This window comes from Lathyrus oleraceus, chromosome 4 (assembly GCF_024323335.1).
Source record: "Lathyrus oleraceus cultivar Zhongwan6 chromosome 4, CAAS_Psat_ZW6_1.0, whole genome shotgun sequence".
NCBI lineage: Eukaryota > Viridiplantae > Streptophyta > Magnoliopsida > Fabales > Fabaceae > Lathyrus > Lathyrus oleraceus.
Window position 1 is genome coordinate 2221540 of NC_066582.1, and position 23056 is coordinate 2244595.

The 23056-nt window shown below is 37.3% G+C and overlaps 1 non-coding gene across 1 annotated transcript; it reads left to right on the top strand.

Moving 5' to 3' along the window:
- Nucleotides 1–216: 216 nt before the first annotated feature.
- On the top strand, nt 217–323 carry LOC127077758 (small nucleolar RNA R71). Its single transcript, XR_007787533.1, has one exon. It is a non-coding gene; the product is annotated as a small nucleolar RNA R71 (small nucleolar RNA).
- Nucleotides 324–23056: the final 22733 nt, after the last annotated feature.

Here is a 23056-nt window from a genome sequence, read left to right on the forward strand (position 1 = left end):
GAGCTTAGTTCATGCACTCCTCCTTGGGCTCCCTTCTTCTCAATTGTCGCTCGTTCGACTCCCAATGATTGATGGTTTTGAGACATATCTTCAATGAGGGCACTAGCTTCAGGATAAGGTTTGTTCATCAGCGTGCCGCCTGCGGCAGCGTCGATGGTCATCTTAGTGTTATAGTGAAGTCCATTATAGAAGGTTTGAATGATTAACCAATTTTCTAAACCATGACGTGGGCATGCTCTTAACAACTCTTTATATCTCTCCCAAGCTTCGAACAACGATTCTCCTTGGTTCTGAGTAAATCTAGTTATATGGTTTCGAAGAACGGCGGTCTTGCTTGGGGGAAAATATCTAGCAAGAAAAACTCTTCTAAGGTTATCCCAAGTCGTAATGGAATTGGGTGGAAGGGAATCTAACCATGATAGGGCTTTATCTCTGAGGGAAAAAGGGAATAATCTTAAACGTATTGCCTCAGGAGAAGCTCCATTGGTTTTAAAAGTGTCTGCTAATTGGAGAAATATTTTTAAATGTTGGTTTGGGTTCTCAGTAGCGAGACCTGCGAATTGTCTCTGTTGCACTAGTTGCAACAGGGATGGTTTAAGTTCGAAATTATTAGCTGGGATGGTTGGGTTTACTATACTAGAACTAGGTTTTTCATTGGATTGTTGGGCGAAGTCCTTAAGAGGTCTTTGGTTTTGATCTTCGGCCATAGCTCTCCTAATTCTATGAAAGAATAAACGTGCGCGAGCGTAACGTTCAGGTTCTGCTAGAGGGTATACTAAGCTTCCGGTGCTGCGAGTTCTTCGCATGGATCAGCGGGTAATAACCTAAGTCTAAACGATATAACAACAGGGTAATGAAATTTGACGAGATTGGTCCCCGGCAACGGTGCCAAAAACTTGATGCGTGCTTTTCGCAAGTATACGAACGCGTCAGAGTAATATAAAAGATTGTCGAATCCACAGAGACCAAGTGTCAATCTATCGTTATCTATTGTTATGGTGTTTATCTTAGGTAATCAAAATAGGGGTTTTTAGAGTGTGCAATGAAAAATAAAGTATTGAATAAAGTTCAATTAATAAAGACAGGCTCGAATGTAATTCACATAATCAATTAATAATCCAAGTACTTGCTAATAGAACTACTTATGGGCAGTGTTTCCTACTTTGAAAAGAACTAATTTAATAGGAACTGTCGCTTTCGTGTATTCAGAACCTAGTTATACTCCCTAATCAAACCCTTTTATTGTCACTTATAAAAAGGCACGCATTGCGTTAGAGTAGTAAACCTATTTTTAAGAAATATAGTATCTTGACTAAGTTGAAAAGTATTTTAACCTGGATTTCTTAACCAAAAGAGGTTCTCGCGAACCAGACTCTAAACTTATAAACGCGACCGAAAATAGTTTTAAAATCTATTTTCTTCTTAAGTTAAAAACTCCTAATGAACTAAACAAAGCGCTTTCGCTGTTTTTGAAATAGTTAAAAACAATTAAGTCTAAAAAGACGTTGAACGACTTTCGATCTTACCCAACGGAAATTAAGTGCGGGAAAACCTAAGTTGAAAGTTAAAATAGCCCTTAAGTGTTTCTACGAACAATTGTACGGATTATCGGTTCAATTACGATCCTTACATTCTAACCTTATAGGTTTAGTTAGACATGGTAAAGTAAAAGTTCATTAGTTTAAATAAAAATAGTGCGAGTGCGGAAAGTAAATAAAAGTAGTGCGAGTGCGGAAAGTAAATAAAAGTAGTGTGAGTGCGGAAAATAAATAAAAGTAGTGCGAGTGCGAAAAATAAATAAAGTAAAGCGAGTGCGGGAAATAAATAAAGTAAAGCGAGTGTGAGAAATAAATAAAATAAAGTGCGAGTGCGGGAAATAAATAAAGTAAAGTGCGAGTAAGGGAAATAAATAAAATAAAGTGCGAGTGCGGGAAATAAATAAAGTAAAGTGCGAGTGCGGGAAATAAATAAAGTAAAGCGAGATAACTTTTCCTCTTGTGGCGCCCTCCACAAGGCCAATCTGTGGCGCCTTAGTGGAAGTAGTGGGGAACGTGGCAGTTGAGGGAAGTTGAGCTAGGACACGTCATGGCAGGGTCTATGGCGCCAGCCACAGTGAGAGCCACAAGTACAAAATGCTGAATTTTAGGGTTTTTAGCTCTTTTTCACTCCTTTTCTCGATCGGGGCTCCGATTAAAGTAAAAACCTGAAAACAAAGAGAAACATAGTAATAACACAACAAAATAATAATAAAACTACTAAAATGCATGCGAAATCGGAGTCGCAAATACGGTGAATTTTAGTGTCATCACACAATAAGTGTTGGATTCGAAGAAGAAGAAGTCCACATAGGACCGACAAGATAAACAACAACAGTTCTTCTCGCAATATCTTCGTGGGGTTTTGGCGGCGCCGAAAAAACACGACCACTACGGGTCACACCACTAACATCAGATATGCTCACTACGGAAGTCGAGGGCAACGACACCTCCTTTCCATCTTCTAGCATTACTGTGTTATAACTGTATGGAATAGCTTTATCAAAAGAGTACGGGACAGGGCCCGCTAGCCTGATTACAAGAGATGGAGAAACCTTCTTCTTGCTGCCATCATATTTGACGACAACAGGCTCTGGTATTCTTAACATAGGGGAAATAACATCAACTTCATCCTCATTGCGATTCTGAAGTATCTCGATCATACCCTGATCCAGCGTCTCTTGGATGTCCTTCCTTACTTGTCGGCATCCTCTTTCATTGACAGTGCACACCTGGCACCTGTCATGGTCATGCTCATAATGACTGTATCCACACAACAGTCTGTGCATCTCGACCAAAGATTGCCTGATATCATTGGCATACAGGACTTTATACTTGCCAGGGCAACCCTGGACCATGTTCACAGCAGCTTTCCCATGCTCGGGCAATGGAGTCTTCATGACATTAGGACCTACGTCCTCGAAAAACAAAATCCCACTTCTAACAATGTCTTGCACCTTGGTCTTTAGGGGATATCAATTCTCCACATCATGCTCGGGAGCACCGGAATGATATACACAGTGTAACTCAGGCTTATACCACCACTGAGGGTTGGTAGGTACAGCGGGAGGGTCACGTGGAGTAATTAACTTTCTATCTATCAAAGACGAATAGAGTTCAGCATAGGTCATTGGAATTGGATCAAAAGTGACCCTCTTCCTATTGTAGCTGGTACTGGTATTATTGTTGTTTCGAGGCTGGTAGGCCTGCTCTTGTGGACGATGATGTTGTTGATATTGTTGTTGTTGTTGATGATGTTGAGCTTCTCGAAAGGCAGGTGCTATATGAGCCACCTGGTGTTGGCTGACGGCAGGGCGAACAGTCTTCCTCTTCACAGAGGGTCTTCTCTTGATATGGGAAGACATAGCATGTGCCTCTCCCTCTTTCTTCTTTGCAAAGCCCCCATACCGCTTTGCAGAAGAGCCTTCATCCTTAGATAGACGTCCTTCACGGACTCCTTCCTCTAGCCTCATCCCCATATTCACCATTTCGGCGAAGTTCGAGGGAGACTAGCTATCATCCTCTCATAATAGAAAGAACTCAAGGTCTTCAAAAAGGTCTTGGTCATTTCTTTCTCCTCGAGGGGTGGCACAATCTGAGCGGCCAACTCACGCCATCTCTAGGTGTACTCTTTGAATGTCTCCTTTTCTTTCTGGGACATCGCCCTCAGCTGGTCCCTATCGGGATCCATATCCATATTGTACTTATATTGCTTGACGAAAGCTTTGCCAAGATCATTGAAGGAGCGGATGTTCCCACTATCCAGACCCATGTACCATCTGAGTGCAGCACCGGACAGGCTGTCCTGGAAGTAGTGGATAAGGAGTTGATCATTGTCAGTCTGAGTTGACATCTTGTGACCATACATCACAAGATGGCTGAGAGGGCAAGTGTTTCCCTTGTATTTCTCAAAGTCAGGTACTTTGAACTTAACAGGGATCTTGACGTTGGGCACAAGGCATAACTCAGCAGCAGTCTTACCAAAGAGGTCTTTACCCCTTAGAGTCTTTAGTTCCTTGCGCAACTCAAGGAATTGGTCGTTCATCGCGTCCATCTTTTCATAAACATCTGGGCCCTCGGATGGCTCAGAATGATAGATGGTGTCTTCTACTCTTGTTAAGGTGTGCACAACGGCAGGTGGCACAGAAAGGACCGGGATAGATGCCGGCAGAGAGGCGAGAGTTGGACCAAAACCTTCGGGCACGAAATTGGCGGGCATCCCCCAGGGGAACCCAGCTGGCATAGTAGGTGCAAAATGAGCAGTGGCGGTAGGCACGGTTGAGGAAGCTACCTCAAAAATAACCGTCCTCGCGGGAGGAGTTGCAGGAGTTGGAGATGATTGGCTCTGGGCAGCCAGCACTGACTCCATCATGGCAGTCAGCCTAGCTACTTCCTCTTTCAGCTCTCTGTTCTCTTGTTCTAGATGATCCATCAGCTTGGGAAGGTTTGCTTTGGTGTTATACCGGTGCATCAGCTTGTCTTCAAAATAAATGAAGAGCAAAGAGTTAGACCACTGATCAGAGCTGAACAAAACCTGCTTATGCATATGATTTATTTTTAATCAGAGGAAATTTATAGAGATCTATTTGCAAATATTTGGAAATATTAACCATTTTAAGATATCATGGAATACTCATAGCAATAATATTTGGAAAAATTTTACACCAATGAAGAAGTACAATTTTGGTAACCAAATACAATACAAGAGGAAAGGAGAATAAACATCCTATGGAGCCCTAGAAACAATCGTCCAAAGCTCTTGAGACCGGAAGATAAGCTGCACGAAGCCTCTTCACCTCTCTCTCATAAGCTGCTTCCATATCTGCCTTCTCCTTGGCGAGTCGATCGTACTTCCTCTTCCAATACCTGGATGACTGAGGAAGAAGAGAAGTAACCACGTCATCAAGCTCATCGATAACCTGATGCTCCAGAAATTCTATCACAACATCCTTATCTCTGAGTTGCTGAAGTAGTTCCTCTCGCTCACGAACCCAAGCACGCGAACGGTCTTCATCTCTCAACTCCTCTACTCATTGGTTAGGGAGGATTGAAGTCCCAACCATAACCATAGGGGTAGGTCTCGGATAGTCGTAGGGCATGTGGTACTCAAGCGCTCTCGTCCTCACCCAAGCGGTGTAGGGTTCCAAAGCAATACAATTCTTCGGACCAAGCTCTTTCCTTCGCTTCCTATGAATCTTGCGCCAGGCGCGGACCATTCTTCCCTTCAAGTTCTAGGGATCTTTACCCTCTTGAAAGAACACATCTTCCAATAGAATGTTGTTAGGTTTATCCTTTAAGGGGAACCTAAGTTGACGGCGAGCCAAAATAGGGTTGTAGTTAATTCACCACATGTACCAAGAAGAGGCACATTGGAGAATTCACCACAAGAGTCAATAATCTGGACACCATCATATACACGGTTATACCAAGATATATCATCATTAGAGAGAGACATAAGTCTCGTAGACCACCGTAGACATCCCTTGTTTTCCTTGAAGGCGAGCGTCTGCGGCAAGTGTGAAATAAACCACTTGTACAACAAAGGCAAACATCACACAATGGTACCACCATCCTTTGCATTCCTCATATGCAAAGAGAAATAAGTGTCACCCAACAGAGTCAGAACGAGATTAAGAGTAGAGAAAATCCTAATAGTGTTCACATCCACAAAATTATCGATGTTGGGGAATAACACTAGCCCATAAATGAGAAGTACAAATACAGCTTCAAAGGCGTCCTCACTCATGGCCTTCCCAAACAAAGTAGCTTGGGTAATGAGAAAATCAGATGGGAGACCTTGAGTTCCACCTTTGGTAGTCATATGAGCACCAATATCAGATACATCTACATGAAGCACGTCAGCAATCTCTTGGGCCGAAGCAACTCTCTCCAAGCCATTGAACGACAACTGATCCAAAATAGGTATACCCACAAGATAGGCATACTTCTCAAGTGTAGGAAAAAGTTGGGAATCCGGGAAAGTGAAGCAATGGTACATAGGATCATAGAATTGCACCAACACACTCATCAGACCTTCATCCACCTGAGTAGAAAGAATAGACAGAAGCTTCCCATGGCGAGCTTTGAACTCCAAGGGATCTAATACATAGGATGCCAAACTCCTTAACTCTTTCAAGTCAGGTTGTCTGAAACTGTACTTCTTCGTATTCCTTCTTTGCTTATCCATGTCTGAAAATTTTCAAATAGACCTCTTAAGTTCCTTGAAAATTTTCTTGTTGATGATATGGATGCAAATGAATGCATGAATGCATGGATGCAACAATCACACTCAAGGATCAATCAAGTCACGCCACACAAAGGTCACGGGATGGCTCAAGTCATCTTCAATATCAATCATCCATTTTGGTGGATTATGGTTTATAACTTATCAACACCCAAATTCCATTGATATTGAGGATATACGAGAACTGATCAACCGCGAATCAAGGGTTTGTTGCAAGTCACAAGCATGGAGTCTCGGCTAAGAACCACCCAAAGGGAGTGTGCTATGGTTAAACCTGACAATCATGTTCTAAAAGAGGTTCCCATAGTCATCATCTCATCTTTTGGATATTATCGAATAAAATGACTACTCGTATTCCAAAAATATTCTCAAGAGAGACTATTATGAGTGTAGTATCGCGTAACAATCGTATCAAATATTACACTTGAACGACCTTCGCACTATGTCCTAAAATAGGCCAAGATGGGCTAGGTAATCTGAGGTCCTTGGCTTCTAAGGTATACATTGGAAAGAGTAATGCCTAACCACGACTACTCGTGTGACATTATTGATCCCAACAAGACATCCACCAAGTGAATGGACTCGCAAGTCAACTTGCTGAGGAATAACTCCACACAAGTCAACAAGACTATGCCATTCTCCTATCATAAGTGTACTCGAGTTCGAGTATAGAACTCATCTCACAAGAGACCACCAAGCATACAATCAATTGATATATCAAGCAAATCATACATTACAAACAATATAGTCATCCCAAATTTGCAAAAAAAATATGTCACAAGTAAATATAAACATACAATACAACAAAGGCAAAAAGTAGGCTAAACCCACTAGGAAGAGATGTAAGTTGCTAGATCCCCAGCAGAGTCGCCACTTTTCTGTAGCGGGGTATTCGTTACCTTTAAATTTATTGACTAAATCAAAAGTAAGCATACAATTTCGAGTCACCACCGCACTTCTATTTATCCAAAGGAAAGGTTAGAAAGCGAACAAAAACCAAGTAAGAAGTTTTATCAAATCAAAAAAACTAATAAAAATGTCAGAGATCTGGGTAAGGGGGTTGGTTATGAAATGGGAAGGTTTTAAGCACCCAAAACATCCTTAGTACTCTAAGGGAGCCCTTTTTTCAAGTGTGTATTGTAGGTTGGTATTTGTGAAAAGATTTGTGCAAACAAGATTGGGAAATGAGAAGAGAATATACATATTATTTACAATTTTTTTGTTTGAATGGATGAACCCATTGCCTATGTACCATCACAAAGGTAGGATCAAAACCTCGTAGTTCGGGGTAAAAATCTCAAAATATTGGTGAATTAATTTGATCAAAAGCCTTAAGGTCTTTTGTTATCAAAGGGAGAAAACTCAACCTAAACCAACAATCCACCATGTGAGGAGAGCTTCAACATACTAGTGAAGGATCCACCCTATAATAAGTATGGAAGACTTATAGTCCAATCACTAAGGATAAGGTGAGGTTTACATCAACCACTATGATAACTCAAACCTATGGCTAATGTTTATGAAAAAGGTTTTAACAAAGGTGGCCATTGGAACCATAAAACAACTTGAAGTGAGTTGTATTTACAGGTTAAGTGTATTTACAAAAATGAAGTCAAAGTATAATTAGGATCTATTCATAATGAGTATTAATGAAAAGAGTTTGAAAAATCAAAGGCATAAGGCCTAGGTTTCTAATTTGAGACAAAGTCAATGTTTGCACAAAATGAGTCTGGCTTGGGTTAGAGTGGAGAGAAGAAGAGAAGGGCTAGTCCTGAACATGTAAATATAAGAGAAGAGATAAAACCCTTGGAGTTCCTTTTCTTGAGATCATAAAGATGATTCAAGATGCTCCTTTCCTTTGGACTTAGCAATTAACTCAAGCAATCAAACAAATATTCATTCAAGCTCCTAGGATCTCCATTTGGCTTGTCTCTCTTAACTTGGCTATTCATGACAATGGTCCTTCTTACTATCTCAAGTTTGGAATCCCTATCACACAATAACAAACAATCAAAAAGTTCACAATGCAATAAGAGGAATGGACAAAGAATGAGTTTAGATTATGGGTCCTTTGAATTCAACTTTAAGATTTAGCATTCTAAAGGTATGAGGCCTAGTTGCTCTTTAACAAGTTTAGCATTCTAAAGGCATGAGGCCTAGTTGCTCTTGAACTCCTTTAAGCATAGGTAAGGTTCTACTTCTAAGTCCTTTCTCCTTTTTGCATTGGGTTCACACAAACAAAGACAAAATAATCACAAAGCAACAATATATTTATATACAATAATAAGCTCAAATGAGCAAAAGGAAAATGACATAAACATAAAATATGAGCTCAAGTGAGCAAAGGGAAAAGGAAATATGAATAAATGAGCAACAAATTAAATTGCATTAAAGTAAATTGCAAGAATTAAATGCTTGAATTAAAGCTAGTAGCTAATGGTTAATGTTAGTGTGTCATAAGACAATTTAGCGCTATGTTAAGCAATCGTAAGTGGACTAATGTAGTAGTCACACCTATCTGAGGCCGGTCAATAAAACTATAGGCAAATAAACACAAGTTAGAGATCATGACTAGTAAGCCAAGCTCCTACAACTTGTCATGCCAAAAAAAAAAGAACGAAAGGCCTTGTATGGATTTTAGGTTTTTTGCTTGACCAAGAAGCAACCTATCTTGGATACAAAGCAACTCACTTGATCTTTGATCAAGTTGAGTTTGATTTGGATCAAAGAATGTTAAGCCTCTCATATGTCAAGACTAACCACAAATCAATAACTCATTGGCCAAAATAAAAAGAAGAAGATGAAGATGAAATGAAATGGATAAAGAAGAATTCAAATGACATAATCAAAACACAATGATCAAATGTGAATGAAATCATCATCAACCAATGTAAAACAGAAGAGAAATGAAGATTAGAGGTCAACAAAGTCAAACATAATTTTTGGTATTTTTTGGAATTAAAATAATACATAAAATAAAATGAACAAAATATGGTCAAACTTCAACTTCAATTTAAATCAACTTCAACAAGTCCAATTGAATAATCATAAGTCTAACATGGACAAACAAGTTTTGACAAATTTTCTTAACATTTTTTTAAAATAGAAACTATTTTAAAACAATTAAAAACCAAGGAAAATAACACAAATGAATTAAAATCTCAAATAAATCTCAAATCAATTAAGAAATTGATGAGAATATTTTTCATTGACTTATCATAATCCATATGTGTTAAGAAAATATTTTTGGAATTTTTTGATATAAAAAAGTATTTAAAATGAATTAAAAACTATTAAAAACAAAATAATTCACAAAATATAATAAATGGAATCACAAAAATAATTAAAAATCAGATTATGAAACTAGATTTTTCAAGAAAAATTTTAGTGTTGGTCTCATATTTTTGTGATTCCAAATAAAATAGTTATGAATTTTTAAAATAAAAAGGAATAAAAGAAAAATAAAACAGTAATTAGAAAAAGAGAAAAAACAGGGAGCGCTGGATCCACTTCATTAATTGACGTGGCAACATCCAAGGGTTCAGAAGCGCGTGGGTACCAAAGTCACTAGTCAAGCGCGAAATGAAACGAATTAAAATAAGTCAACTGAATGCATGGCCAAGATTAGATCGTGGGAGCCTCATCCAAGGGCCTGGAGTCATCTACGTGGGAATGGTGGTGGAAACCACCATCTTCTCCGGTGGACCAACTGATTCCTGCCACCAGTTCCAGGTTTTTGAACCTCAACCAAAACATATGAGCCTGGTACCAAAATGAAGATGGGGTGATGTACATCACCCCTGTAACCTTGGATTGTCCTCAAGATCTCTATATAATGAGAAATCTGAGCTTGAAAATCCAGGTATGCAAACTGAAATGCTTTAAAACATGAAATCAAAGCCAACACTGGCTTGCCTCTTGCACGAGGACTTCAAAAAACCATTTGAACACAAGCAATTCACATTGTATGATGAGATTCAGATCAAAACAGTTGGATCATATACCTTTGAAGAGAAGCTTTGATCAGCATGATTCCTTCCAACTTTTGCTTCCAATTTGATCTTGAGATGTGATATGAATGTAAGGCTAAGGAATAAGTCTTGAAGATCAACTGATTTTGTTGAAATTCAAGCTTGAATTGAGAAAATAAAAATCAGAATTCCTTTGGTATGGTTGGGTTTTCACTTCTGCAGAGTTTTAGGTTGCCTTGAGGTTCCCATTTGAATGAGGCAAGCATTATATTTATAGTTGAGATGCAAGCAAGCAAGTGCCAAACTTGTGTGCATGATCATTGGGTCCTCCATGCATGGGCCTGTACATGCGCATATGAGGCCCAATCTTGGATGGAAATGAGTGATGAGCTCATTTGAAGAGGGTTTGGACGTGCAATTTGAACTGCAATGGCTTGTGCATGAAGATTCAAAGTGAAATGCATAATTGGGCCTAAATGTTCCCCTCTTTGAAAGTCACACATAGAAAATCCAAACATAGGCATGTGAGTAATGGTTGGAAAGGTCTTGACATAAGGAACAAAATCTATGTTGGGAAAAAATCCATTTGGAGTTTTGAAATTTGTGAAAATTGGTCTTGAAGTTTGAGGTACAAAACATGCCTTTGAAAAATTTGCCAAAAGTGACCAACTTCAAGCCCTTCTGTTTCAATGATGCAAGCCTCAAATAGAAAAACCTCCAACATCAAAGTTGTAGATATTTTATAGGTTATAAATTTGGACTTAAATTTGGAATCATTTTGAGTTTTTATGAGAACTTTATGGGCACTTGAAGTTGGACTTTTTCAAGATTCAATGGTTTTGGTCCAAAGTGATCTATAATGTTTTGTATTATCACATGTGTTTCTTTTAGGATTATGAACTTTTGTCCAAAATAACATTTGAATTAGACATCTTAAGATTTCCAATGAAATTGGTCTCACCTCAAAATCATAAAAAATGAAGAAGTTAGGTCCATGGGAAGTTGACCCAAAATTAGGGTTTCAGTCAAAATTACCTATAATGTTTTGAAATGAATTACGACCTTCCAAGTTTCAAATGGATTTTCGATGAACATAAAAGTTGTACATATGGTTCTTAAGAACATTGTTTCTCTGGGGTTCATATTCATTTGACAAACACATCAAAAGTTAGGTCTCAGGGATCCTCAGTTTAGCCAGATGACTTACTGGTCAACTTCTCAAGTCCAAACTTCAAATATTGATGAATAAATGATTGAGGATACTCACATAGGCTCATATATGCATAAAATAAAGAATGAAAGAACTTACTATGATTAAATTTGATCATGGATTGAGGTTGCTTCATGAGCAAGGCACATTCAATGCATAATTGAATTAGGGTTTCCTTGGGAAACAAGCCTCAAGCCCTTTGGATTATCTTGATCAAATTGGAAAATTGAGATACTTGGGAGGAATATATGATGATTTAGAGCTTTGTGAACCATTATCATGCTTGATTTCATCTTCATCTAGCCATTCCATTGAGCATAGAAGCCTCCTAGGAGCAAGGGATCTCATGATTACTTGAGCTTCAAAACAAAAGAGGTTAGTGACATATTTTTGTGCTTTTGTTTAGCAAACAAAATAAGAAAAGAAATAATATACAATTCAAGCATGCTTGGTGGTCTCAAACCAACTCACACAAGTCCCAAACCTAGGATTAAGGAGCCACACATGCTATGATCCTTGAGGCAATGCATAGAGCAATGATATGATGCCATGAGGTATCTTAGGGTCAAAATTAGGGTCTTACACAGTGTCTATTTCTACAACACTTACGAGATTTCTACCATATTGTCTAATAGATAATCTCTCAGCCTATCAAACAATATGGAGCATTAATAATCGATACCCACTGTGAATATTAGACCTAAATCAATGTCTAGAGTTTAGAATATAATATATGTTCATCTTAGACCGAGTTTGAATCGTATATGTCTATAGCAATCCAAACCCATTAAGATAAATATTGAAATCAAAGATAACATCGATAAGGATTTGTAAAAGAGATTGTATACAATAACCATGATCAATAAATATACATACAATCAAGATAAACTTACATACAAAACACCAACAATAAAGGGTACAAAGAGAAGAATCAAGATGAAGAGGAATCTCTCGGTTCGTCAATGCCGATTGATGTAGATTCAGCTCCGGATCATCAAAATGTAACCTCTAATGTTGTTTCTAAGCCTATCTACTCAAAAAATGTTGGTGATGAGTGGGAGCAATAGATACCCTACCATGATCCTAGAAATGAAAAAAACGTGAAAATATAGTGTGTTAGAAAGTGAAGGCGTGCTTAGCGGTAGCAGATCCCGCTAAGCGTGCTCTGCTGCAATGCGAAAAATCATAATCTTATTTTTGCTATAACTTGAGAACCGTAACTCTGATTTACGCACGGTTAGAAGCGTTGGGAATATTATTAAATGCCCTATATTACAATGAATAAATATCATTTCTTGAATACCTACAAAAATGAGATGAAAATAATCAAACTCAATGATAATTACATAATAATGCAATATTTACACTAATACATAAACTATACACAATGTACACAAAACCGGGGATTATTATATATGTAACAACCATTGGGTTTGTGGACACCAATATTTGCCTTGTCTGCAAACTGAAGAAAGAAATTTATGGTGTTAAACAAGCCCTTGGGGCTTGGTATGAAAAGGTTTATAAATCCATCATCCATTTTGGGTTTATCTCAAGCAAGTGTGATCATTCTTTTTTCATCTATTAACATCGAAACATCACTTTGTATGCTTTGGTTTATGTAGATGACATCCTGATCATAAGCACCTCTTTCAGGCTTAATCATGACCTAATTTTCAAGCTTCGTCACAAGTTTGCTTTTAAAAAACTTGGGAAGTCAAAGTACTTACTTGGTATTGAAGTACATGATGAGAAAAATGGAGTTATCATTATCACCCAAACCAAACACATCAACGACTTGTTGGCCAAGGAAAACATGATAGGTGCTAATGGTCTGAACACACCAATGTTTAACCACTGCAGGTTGAGTAAGCATGGCATAAAAGTTATCTTGATCCCACCCTATACAAATCAAATGTTGGTTCCCTTTAATATGTGACCTTAACACAGCCTGACGTAGCTTTCAGTGTCAATAAAGCGTGTCAATTTATAGCTAAGCCATTGTAATCACATTAGAGTGTAGTAAAACGCATCCTTTGATATCTAAGTCGAACCACACACTGTGGTCTTCTTTTAAATCCAGTTGAATTTGTGCAAAAAAATTCTTTTCTCTGTTATAGCGATCTAGGTTGGGCTAGTCACCCGGATAATAGACAATCTACATTGGGCTTGTGTATGTATCTTGAACTTAACCTTATCTCATGGAGCTCCAAGAAGCAATCATTGGTAGCACACTTGAGCACTAAGGCAGATTATTGCGCACTAGCTCACACCATTATTGAGATATTATGGATTGAATATCGACTCACAAAACTCCATGTTAAGTATCAAATCCCAACTCTACTTTGTGACAACATCAATGTTGTCATGATTCCATACAATTTGGTGCTTCATGCAAGAACAAAACACATTGAGTTTGACAACCAATTTGTGCGAGAAATAATATCAACTGACAAGCTCATGATACAACACATACCAGGAACAATGCAAATTCCTGATGCTCTCACCAAACCATTAATGTTGTGTTTCAAGAATTCAAGTTCAAGCTCAAAATTTCACCTTTGCTCCTGTAGCGGTAAATTCATGACCATCAAACTATGGATAAGTTTAACGTCAATAAAACCAGAGTCGCCACAACACTTTTATTGTTTCTAAAGGAAAAGGGAAAAGTACGAACAGAACTCAAAGATAAGAAGTTTTCAAATCAAAACTAATAAAATGCCAGAGATTACAGGTAAGGGGGTTGGTTACACAGAGGGAAGGTGTTAGCACCCAAAGTGTCCTAGGTACTCCTAGAGAGCCCTTTTTATGTGTGTATGTGTTTTTGGTATAAAATATGTTTGAGAAAAATAGAGTGTGGGGATGAGAAAAGAATTTATTGATCATATTTTTGTGTTTGACAAGACCTTCGGACTTGTGCCTACGTACCAACATAAAAATGAGGGATCAAAACCTCGTAGTTCGTGGTAACAATTTCAAAATGAGTGGATTGCTTTTAATCAAAATTTAAGTTTAAAAGAGGCACAAAGGGCGCAAAAGTTTGAACGAGTGTTAGTTCTTTTTGTCTTTTGAAATTTTAAGTCAATATTTTTAAGTTCATTTACAAGTTTTGATTAAGAAAATAGTTTTAAAAAAATGCAATGGCATAAGGCCAAAGTTTCTAATTTGAAATAAGGTCTAAGTTTTGAAATCACAAGCAAAGAAGGCTTTTTTTTAAAAAGGGGGAGAGATCCTGAAATTTAAGAAGTGGGAGGAGATGAAGAGACTAATCCTAAGCATAAAATTAAAAGTTAAGAGTTGAAAAGATCTGACCAATGAGATGCAATCCAACAAACAAGAATGTCATATAGAAAACCCACTTTCCCTTTGGACTTTGAATCAAGAAAATATCCACAAGCAATTAGCAATATGAAGAGCAAGGCATCAAATAAAGATGGCCACATCCAAGCAAGAAAATCCATAGTCAATGGTCTTCTTTTGTCTTCTCATGTACCAAATAAAATACTCCTTGATTTTGCCCATAACAACGTATTAGGCATGAGATCAAAATAATAGTTGCATCAAGACCATGTAGCAGATGAATTCAAGTGGATCTCAATACTTGCATCAGATGAAAGCTCAATTTACAATAACTTGGTCTAAGAAAGGTTGGAATTGGCCAAGTCCTTTTGCATTTGGAATGTTGCCTAATCCTAAGTCCAAAAGTTTAGATCAAACCCAATAGTCCACACAAACATTTTTTTACGGTTTTTTGTTGTTTATTAGATATCTTAAGGTCCTAAGACCACAAACACAAACAAAATACTCAAGCAAATATATACAATCACAACATATCGCTCAAATGAGAAAAGTGAAAATGGCATAAACATAAACAAGTATATGTAAATGACAATGAATGGTAAATGACTAGAAATTAAATTGCATAAAAAAATAAATGACTTGAAAGTAAAAGCAATATTAATAAAAGTTAGTCAAATGTTAGTTAATTAGATGTTAGTGATGTTTTGCTTTTCAATTGATTAAGTCATTCTTTGGAGACCACTTAACCATCTATTCATAAGCATGGATCCTTGAACCAAGACATCTTCCAAAGGAAGGGAAAAGGGCCAAGTTTCCATACAATACCATGAAAGATGGGAGACTTACAATCTCACTTACTAGAATGTTATGCCTTTAGGGTCAAATTTAGCTCTATGTTAAGCAATCGTAATTGGACTTATGTAGAAGTCACAACTATCTGAGGTTGCGCAATACAAATTTAGGTGCTAATGCATATTAGAGATTTGGTATAATGAACCAAACTCCTAAAACATACCACACATTAAAAATAAAAAAAGATTAAAGGGTGGACCTATCTCATCCATACTTGTATTGGTTCATCTAACACAAGTTTATTGATGAACTAATTAGCCTTAGGATTTTTGAGATTTCATTGGTCAATGAAAGGGGTGAGAAAGAATGGGATTGAAGATGAAGAGGGAGGGGACAAAAGAAAAACACAAATTGGTCATGGGAGGAATTTTATCAAATTAAAATCATTTGATCATTTTGGGAGATAAAATGTACATTTCAATAATCCTCTAAATCCAATGATTTTAACTCAACAAAAGTCAAATTAACCCTTAACCAAGACCCAAACACATAGTCAAACATCACAAGTCAATAAAAATGGCTCAACATAATTTTTACACAATTAATCAATTAAAAATACATTTAAATTCAATTTAATTTGGTCAAAACCTAAAATCTCTTCAAAATACAAAATAAATGGCCAAGAGATTTATCCTAGGCCAAACAAGGTCAAAGGACTGTAGACAAAAAAATTCATGATTTTTGAAAAGTCAGAAGTATTTTTAAACGATTAAAAATATGCACAAAAACATTTAAATAATGAAAAATATCAAAATTTATCCAAAAAATAATCTTAATTCAGGAAATGAAAGAGAAAAATATTTAAAGATTTTTGGTGAAAGTCCCATATTTTTTTGGATTAAAACTGAAATTAATATGAATTAAATAAAATAAATGGATTAAATAGAAAATCGGAAAATAAAAAGAAATTAAAAAAAAAAACAAGGGCCATCAGATCTCCCTCATTAATTGAGGTGGCAGATCTGATGGCCACGTGCATCATGTCCATGGTGTTCCAAAGTCAGCGCATGGCAACATTTGTAATTAAAACCAAAGGCCAAGATTAAAATAATTTAAACAAATCTAATGGTTGAGAGGTGTGATAACACACCACCGGAGCTAGGGCTCCGGTCTTCTTCTCCGATGGACCTCACGGGACTGGTCCACCATCAACCATCACTAAAATAAAATAAAAAGAACATGGATTCAAAGAAAAAATGCTCAGGAGCTCGAATCTGGCCTCAATTTTCTCCAATTCCAAGTATATAGAAAAATACAGGGATTTGAATTTTGAGGATCATGAATTGAGTTGCTTTGATTTGACCTCAAAACAACTCAATCTTGTCGCCTATATTGGTAGGACTTCAGACAACCAAAAATAAAAAAGAATGATTTAGAATTGGGAGAGAATTGAAGACATGAAGTTTCTGAAAAATCACCTTCGAGTTGCTTTAAATTCACTTTATCTTGATCTGGATTTGCTTGCTTTCTCTTCCTCTTGCTTGCAGAAGTCAATTGAGATGAAAAGGGAAGTGAATTTCTGGAGTTTGAACTTCCAAACAGAAGATGAAGTTCAAGCTCGATTTCAAAAGAAATCTTCAGAAATTATATGGAATGGAGGGTTTTGATTGGTCTGGCAAAGCTTGGGCAAGGTATTGATGGAGTTCTGATCACAATGCACTCCTATTTATAGCCAATGTAATTGATTTCCACACACTTTCTTTCAAATATTCAAAAATAGAAAGTTTCTTCATGATCTAGCATGGGCGTGCACAAAGCCCAAGCAATCATTTGCAAAGGTCAAAAATCGTGCATATGTCATGTTGAAAGTGTTGCATGAAGCCATGCAATGTTGGAATGAGTTTGGTCATGAAATTCTTCCAAATGGTACCACACATTGCACCCATGCCCAAGTCCTTCAATTTTGATCCAAATGAGATGATCTCGGACTTTTTGGAAAGGTGGGATCAAGGGGAACAACTTTCATGTTGAAAATGTTTCCATTTGACGCTTGGATCATGATGAATTTTGAGGTGGAAGTAGGAAAATCAAACATATTTGAATATTTTCTAAGTACCAAGTCAAATGTTCACTTCTTCCACCTTGAACAACTTTTCCTATGGACTTCAAATGGAAAATGTTCCATCATAAAAGTTGTAGATATTTCAAACCTATTCAATTTAGTCATGAATTTGACCTCATATGGATTTTTCATTAAGCAGTTATGCATTTTAGAAGTTGAGGAAAATCACTTGTTCAATGGTAATGGCCCAAAATGACCTATAATGCTTCCTCTTGGCACATGCAATTGCAAGTTGAATTTGAACTTCTTCCAAACATAAAAGTTGAAGTATACATCTTTAATTTTATCATGGTATTTTAATAGTATTCATATCATAAAAATTGAGCAAGTTATTGTCTTGGTAATTTTACCTCCTAACTGGGGTTCAAACAAAATGACCTTTAATCTTTCACCATAAAAAATGACTTTCCAATCAAAACTAGATCTTGAATTCAACATGAATGTTGTTTGTAATGTCATTTTTAGTAAGGTATATTTTGTAATAATTTTCATATGACAAATATTGTAGGAGATAGGATCTAGGGAACCCCTGTTTTGAACAGTTGACTTTCTCTATTCAACGACCATGAACCATCTTACTAGCTTGATATTCTATTGACTTTTGAGACTCATTGAGGATCATATATGCATAATATAATTTAAAATGAAGTATCCCTTTAAATATTTGATCAAATGGTGAAGAAACTTGTTGAGGAAGTCACACAAGATACCCAGATGAATTAGGGCTTCCAAGGCAAACAAGCTTCCAACTCTTGATGAATTTTTGATCAAAATGATATGTGAAGACCATGGGGATCCATATATAATGTCTAGAGTCGTTTTGAACCATTTCTTGATTAGTCTCCTTGCATTAAGGGTCTCAAACCCTTGATATGAGCTTGATGGAGCATAGGTGAGCATACACACTACCTACAAAAACAACAAACTATACATTGACATATTTTTGGTATTTTGGTTACTAAATAATGAAAGACAAAGTATGATACAATCAAAATGTTCTTGGTGACCTCTCCCAGTGCAATCTCAAGGAATAAGGGGTGAGGAGGATGCCAAGGTGTGATCCCAAAGCTAATGCACATGATGAGATAACATTAGGGATCTTAGGGTCAACATTGGGGTCTTATAGCTGCCCCAATTTAAGGACATTCTAACTGAGGATGTGAAGGTTAAAATCTTCGTATCGACTCAGTAGAATGGACTTAAATAACAAAATATAGAAACAAATTTTGATCCCTAAGAGACGTCATGATGCATATGATATGAAAATGCTCAAATAATATCTGTGGGGAAAATATTTCCACAAAGGAAAAGAAATTCGGAGAGACTGAAAGTCCACAGGAGTATAATGCATTCCGTAAGGAAAACTCACTGCAGAGACAGAGACTCTGTGAAATAAAAGTTGTGTGTAGGTCAGGCTATGAATTAAAAAACTGCTGGAGACACGATGGAAATTCCATGAAAATAAATCAATGGAAGGACTCGGTTGGGGATAAATAAGAATTTGCAAGGGAAACGGGTAGATCAAAACAAAACTGAAATAGCTGAACCAAACAAGGCAATGGTGATTTCACTAAGGAAATACGCACCTAAACTCAATTGGGGAAGAATTAACTTCAACACAGGAGTACCAGAATTACACTAGCTATTACCGGTTACCGGGTAGGAAGATAACATAATCTGACGGAGAAGTATTCGTTACCGGTTAGGGTAAACATATCAAGGATGACTCGTTGAGGAAAAAGGAGGTGTATTCATTACCGGTTACTGGGTAAGAATAAACTACTGGGGAAAATATCAAATATGACTTACAACTACCAGTTACTGGGCAGAAGACCAAAAGGAGAGAATATCCGTCACCGGTTAAAGTGAACATATCAAGGATAGACTCAGAGGAAGAATATCCGTCATCGGTTAGGATGAACATATCAAGGATAGACTTCCTGAAAAAGTAGGAATACCAAAAAGAGAATATTTTTCATCGGTTAGGATGAACATATCAAGGATAGACTCAGAGAGGAAAATAGGATTTACAACTACTAGTTACTGGGCAGAAGACCGCAAAGAGGAGAAAACCCGTTATCGGTTAGGATGAACATATCAAGGATTAACTCTCTGAGGAATGAAATAGGGATTACAACTACCTTTTTACTGGGTAGAAAACCAAAAAAAGGAGAATATTTGTCATCAATTAAGATGATCATATCAAGGATAGACTGCCTGGGGAAACGTGAAAACGAATCCGCTGAAGAAAACAAAGGAGGTAAATTACTCCTACCGGGTATTGGGTAAAAATAAAATACTCATAAATCGAAAGAATATTACCAGTTATTGGATAATAGACTTTCGGGGAACCAAAAATATTTGTCTAGGTAAGAGCTAGAAAGAAACAATCAAACAAAGACTCGACCCGATGAGGATATAACTCAGGGGGAGTGGTTCCATCCAGGTAATCAACTGGGGAGGAAACTGAAATAATAATCATCCACGAGGAAATAACTTAGTGGGGAGTGAGAAAGGTTAAATTCTTTCTACTTAAGGGGCTGACACTTTACAATTGAAGGAGGACAGACGCACCAAATCTGCATGGAGAAACAATATCCCCATAACAGAGGATTAGAAAATAAGGAATCAAATGCAATAGCACGCATAATGAAATATCTGATGTATATTCACATGTATATGATTGATGATTCTGCTGACAAAACAATCACAAAGGATACAAATGTCACTGATTTGAATCATCATTTACAACACTCGACTAATCTCAACAAGATGGAAACACCTACTGGATAAACATGTTGGGGAATGGACACAAATCAACTGGCTCTAAACATCTCAAACCTGGTTGGGGATAGAGAGAGAAGATCTGTCGAGGACCTGAACTGTTAACTCTGCGGGGAATTTTAGGTCAACATCATATCAAATGAGACAACCTCGCAGGGGACCAAATCAAATACTGCTCAAGAATCAACATTGTTGGGGATCATAAATGAACTCCGCTAGGGACTTACAGGATATAAAACTTTGTGTTGGGTCCATGCGAACTGTTGAGGATGTGAGCCTACAACTCAGCTGAGGAGGTGATTACAAACTCAACTGGGGAAACTGACTTGTCGTTGGGGAGGAAAAGGCTACCAAACCAACCGCTTGGGGGAAACCAACAATACTTCGCACTTTAGGACTTACCTGTTATCAGATTGCTGTTGATATTCCTTAAAGTAATTGCATTCATTATTATTTGACAAAAATGATTTTTACTTATTAATTCAATTTCAAAATTATCATCGCCAAATTCAATTCTATTTGGCTGAATAAATAAGAGTAGTAACAATTGGATAAAAGACTCAACTTTATTTAATAGGATGGTAGTCTATAAATGACAAGACTCCATAGATATTTTACAAAAGTTCAAAAATAGTAATTTACATGGAAAAAGGCTACATTGAATATAATGATCACTAATCCTTCTACCAACTTCAATATCTGTTGCGCTCTTGGCTTCGGTTGAGAGTGATGAATCAGAACTGATTGACTTGCTCAAAAAGGCTCCAATGATCAGGACCAACCGAATGCAGTTACTTGCCATAATCCCTATTTTTTGCATAGATTGCCCCAGGGTGTGGTACTCAATCTATCGGGATAAATTTTATGTTTCATGTCTCTAGTTTTTGCCTGAATCGCTCTTTCGGGTTTTCAATCCACCGAGACGCTCATTTTTGCCTAAGTCTCCCTTCCGGGTTTTCAACTTAGCGAGTTATTCTTTTCTTTTTTAGGTGAAGCATTTCTTGACTACATCAGCATTCACAGGATGAGTGAACTCTTCACCATCCATAGTTGTAAGAATCAAAGCACTGCCTGAAAAGGCTCTCTTAACAACATATGGGTCTTCATAGTTAGGAGTCAATTTGCCCCTAGCATCAGGTTTGAAAGATAGAATCTTCTTGAGCACAAGGTTACCTTCTCGGAACACATGAGGTCTAACCTTCTTATCAAATGCCTTCTTCATTCTCTGCTGATACAACTGACCATGACACATGGCAGTCAACCTCTTCTCTTCAATTAAATTCAGATGATCATATCTGGTTTGGCACCATTCAACTTCTGTTAACTTGGCATCCATAAAAACACACAATGATGAGATCTCAACCTCTACTGGGAGTACAACTTCCATACCATAAACAAGCGAGAAAGGGGTTGCCCCTGTTGAAGTGCGGACGGATGTACGGTACCCATGCAAAGCAAATGGGAGCATCCCATGGCAATTTTTGGACGTCACAACCATTTTCTGAATGATCTTCTTGATGTTTTTGTTCGCGGCTTCAACAGCCCCATTCATCTTAGGTCTGCAGGGAGAAGAATTATGATGTGCAATCTTAAAATCTTTACAAAGTGCTTCCACCATATTATTGTTCAAGTTTGATCCATTATCAGTAATGATCTTACTTGGCACACCATACCGACATATAATCTGATTCTTGATAAACCTTACAACTTGCTTGGTTACATTTGTGTATGATGTCGCTTCAACACACTTTATGAAGTAATCAATAGCCACCAGAATGAAACGATGTACGTTCGAAGCTTTAGGCTCAATCATGTCAATCATATAAATTCCCCACATGGAGAAGGGCCGTGGAGAATAAATGACATTCAACAGTGTAAAAGGAACATGAATTTTATCTACATAAATTTGACACTTGTGGCATTTCTTCACAAACTTGCAACAATCAGATTCCATTGTCAGCCAATAGTAACCTGCTCTCAACATCTTATTAGCCATAGCATGTCCATTGGAATGAGTACCAAAGGAACCTTCATGGACTTCGGTCATCAATAAGTCTGCTTCGTGTCTATCCATACATCTGAGTAGAACCATATCGAAGTTTCTTTTGTAAAGCACATCACCATTCAGGTAGAAGTTGCCAGCTAACCTCCTCAACGTCTTCTTATCTTTCAAAGATGCTCCAGGGGCGTAAATCTGACTTTGGAGAAAACACTTGATATCAAAATACCACGGCTTTTCATCTCGAGGGATGTGATGAAACTCAACCTTTATAAAGAAAGTTGAAATCCTCCTCGCATAATCTCTATATGGTATCAAACTGGGTTGATTCGTCTCCCATTCACCTTTGATCTGATTCACAAACAAAGTTGAAACTCCATAGACGTCAAGATACTTGATTCTGAGATCGATGGCTTCTTCAAGCCCCATAATGCAAGCTTCATTCAGCCATATTGTTTGTACACTTGAAAGTCAATCTAGCTGTAAACGGAAAATAAGTGCCTTGAGGAGCGATAATTACTTCCCCAATGCCATTACCATACTGATTAAGAGCTCCATCAAATACCATGCCCCAACGGGAACCAGGTTTTGGCCCTTTT